We start from the raw sequence: 3942 nt of genomic DNA, 5'->3' as shown, positions 1-3942 counted from the left end.
TGTACACCGTGCAACCTGCCGCCCCATGTGACTGGCTGCTCACCATTATTAGGGGGAACCAATTATTTGTAAAAGAATTAAAAGTAGTGTGCTGGGCGCATTATACCGCACCCAGCGCGCCATTACCGGGCGGGGGAGGGGCTCCACAACGTGAATTACAGAAGATAAAAAGCGTTACTTTGTATCTTTTTACCCTACTATTGTTCTAATAGATAAAGACAATGTAACCGTACAGGAGAGGGTGAGAAGGGGCTAAAGATGGGGGCTCCAAACTATTCTGTATGAGGGTCCCTTTGCTTATTTTACAAATATTCTTAAAAAAGGAGTCACTCCCCCCCCCATCCCCCCTTTACATCTGGGCCCCCATCAGAGTGCTCCTTTAGAACAGAATTTCCATCACAGCCCCCTCCCTTACATCAGGGTCCCCATCACAGCCCCTCCCTCACATCGGGGTCCCCATCACAGCCCCCTCCCTCACATCAGGGTCCCCATCACAGCCCCCTCCCTCACATCAGGGTCCCCATCACAGCCCCCTCCCTAACATCAGGGTCCCCATCACAGCCCCCTCCCTCACATCAGGGTCCCCATCACAGCCCCCTCCCTCACATCAGGGTCCCCATCACAGCCCCTCCCTTACATCAGGGTCCCCATCACAGCCCCCCCCCTTACATCAGGGTCCCCATCACAGCCCTCTCCCTTACATCAGGGTCCCATTACCCCCCTCCCTAACATCAGGGTCCTCATCACAGCCCCCTCCCTTACATCAGGATCGCCATCACAGCCCCCTCCCTCACATCAGGGTCCCCATCACAGCCCCTCCCTTACATCAGGGTCCCCATCACAGCCCCCTCCCTCACATCAGGGTCCCCATCACAGCCCCTCCCTTACATCAGGGTCCCCATCACAGCCCTCTCCCTTACATCAGGGTCCCCATCACAGCCCTCTCCCTTACATCAGGGTCCCATTACCCCCCTCCCTAACATCAGGGTCCTCATCACAGCCCCCTCCCTTACATCAGGATCGCCATCACAGCCCCCTCCCTTACATCAGGGTCGCCATCACAGCCCCCTCCCTCACATCAGGGTCCCCATCACAGCCCCCTCCCTCACATCAGGGTCCCCATCACAGCCCCCTCCCTCACATCAGAGTCCTCATTACAGCCCCCTCCCTCACATCAGGGTCCCCATCACAGCCCCCTCCCTTACATCAGAGTCCTCATTACAGCCCCCTCCCTTACATCAGAGTCCTCATTACAGCCCCCACCCTTACATCAGAGTCCTCATTACAGCCCCCTCCCTTACATCAGAGTCCTCATTACAGCCCCCTCCCTTACATCAGAGTCCTCATTACAGCCCCCTGCCCTACATCGGGTCCTCATCACATCCCCTTCCCTTACATCAGGGTCCTCATCACATCAGGGTCCTCATCACAGCCCCCTCACTTACATCAGGGTCCCCATCACAGCCCCCTCCCTCACATCAGGGTCCCCATCACAGCCCCCTCCCTCACATCAGGGTCCCCATCACAGCCCCCTCCCTCACATCAGGGTCCCCATCACAGCCCCCTCCCTCACATCAGGGTCCCCATCACAGCCCCCTCCCTCACATCAGGGTCCCCATCACAGCCCCCTCCCTCACATCAGGGTCCCCATCACATTAGGGTCCCCGTCACAGCCCCCTCCCCAACATCAGGGTCCTCATCACAACCCCTCCCTTACATCAGAGTCCTCATCACAGCCCCCTCCCTTACATCAGGGTCCCATCACAGCCCCCTCCCTTACATCAGGGTCCTCATCACATCCCCCTCCCTTACATCAGGGTCCTCATCACATCAGGGTCCCCATCACAGCCCCTTCCCTCACATCAGGGTCCCCATCACAGCCCCCTCCCTAACATCAGGGTCCCCATCACAGCCCCCTCCCTTACATCAGGGTCCCCATCACAGCCCCCTCCCTTACATCAGAGTCCCCTCCCTTATTTTAGGGTTCCTATTGGGAGTCCCATCCCCCCCTTACATCAATGTGTATAGGTTATAGCTTTACACCACATTTTGTTCCTTGTGGTCGGTGTTCCCCTTGGTTGAGATTCCCTCTCAGATCCTGTGTGGTCACCGCGATAAAAGTTGAAGGTTTGGCGAGTTCCACCTTAAATAAAATGTTCGGCCGACCTAATCCTTCCCGACAATGACAAGCCATGTTCACTGGGCATTGTACAGCGACACCTGCTGGCTGTTTGCGATTAGTGCTGGAGGTTCTGAATAGCTGGGAATAAAACAATACGGATCAGACTCAAGACCAAAATATTAGGGGGATTGTCCCACCGGCCTTACTAAAAACATTCAGGGCCCGTCCACACCATAGAAACAGTCCAGGTGAGTTCCGGGTGCTTTTTGTAATACGCATTTTCGATCCAGTCCAATGCATTCCCCTCTTTTCTCAACTTTAACCCTTTCACGCCTAAACCTACATTTCTGACATTTGTTGCCTACAAGTGCAAATCCATATTTTTTGCTAGAAAATTACTTAGCACCTCAAACATATTTTATATATATCTATATATCTCTATCTCTATATATAAATAAATAAATAGTATTTTTTTTAGCAGAGACCCTAGAGAATAAAATGGCAATCATTGCAATATTTTATGTCACATCGTATTTGGGCAGTGATCTTTCAAACTTAATTTTTTTGGGGGGGGGGGGGGGGGAAAGACATGTTCATGAATTGGAAAATAGATAAATAGCTAAACCTGTAAAAGTTAGCCCAATTTTTTTGTATAATGTGAAAAGATGATGTTATGCCATGTAAATATATATATATATATCCCCAACGTGTCACTCCTTGAAAATTGCCCACGCTCGTGCAATAGCGACAAACTACGTTACCTAAAAATCTCCATAGGCGACATTTTTTTCTTTTTTTTTTTTTTTAAGTAATGGTTACCAGGTTAGAGTTACAGGGGAGGTATTTGGCTAGAATTTTTGCTCTCACTCTGGCGATCACGGTGATACCTCACATGTGTGATTTGAACACCATTTACATATGTGGGCGCACGGGGATGGGGGTGCTTAAAAAAAATAAAAAATAAAATAATTATAAAATTATTTATTGCTAATCATAAGGAATGTAAACATCCATTGTGACAGTAATAGGCAGTGACAGGTCCCCTTTTATGGAGGGATCAGGGGTCTCTTTTGCACTTAAAAGTATCCAGATGGCCAAACTTGATCGGAGCAGTTTACGGCTTCGTTCCAGTCTCAGCCTAGCCGGCAGACGTGCCGAATCGTGGATCGGTTCCTCTCCCGCTCCTTTAGGATAAAACAGCCAAGCGGCTTTTAGCCACATCGGTTATCATCACTCGAAAAAGGCCAACCGCTTGCTATAAAATAAAAATAAAAATATATGGTACCACGGTGATGCCTGCAGCTATCACCCCGGATTAACCCCTTCAAGTCACGAGCGAAAAATTTACGTACGGCCGGAGTGAAGGGGTTAAATAAGGACGTGTGCTCTGGTTCAGTGCAGGAAAAATGCAGCATGTTTTTTTTTTTTTTTTTCTGGAACTGCAAGCACTGGTGTGAACTATGCCATTAAAGTGGTTGTAAACCCTTACAACCAACTTTGACCTACAGGTGAGCCTAGATTAAGGCTTACCTGTAGGTCCAAGAAATATCTCATAAACCTACGCGGTTTAGGAGATATTTGCGGAAAGACAGCCACTGCCGTTTACAGCGCATACGCCGTAGACTGTCAACGGCGATATGCCGCGAGTTGCGGCTCCCGTGCGCATGTGTGGGAGTGACGTCATCGCGGCTTCGCCGAATGACAGCGCCGGAGCAGCGAGATCCACAGAGAAGATGGATGCGCCGGACTACAGGGGACAGCGGTGACTTCTCTGGCTCCTGTGTCAGGTAAGTGACACATAATGGACTACTATGCGATGC

This window comes from Lithobates pipiens, unplaced genomic scaffold (genome assembly GCF_037356315.1).
Source record: "Lithobates pipiens isolate NorthernLeopardFrog02 unplaced genomic scaffold, aLitPip1_a1.2 Scaffold_28, whole genome shotgun sequence".
NCBI classification, from domain to species: domain Eukaryota; kingdom Metazoa; phylum Chordata; class Amphibia; order Anura; family Ranidae; genus Lithobates; species Lithobates pipiens.
The sequence above is the reverse complement of the archived record's forward strand: the minus strand, read 5'-3'. Positions refer to the sequence as shown.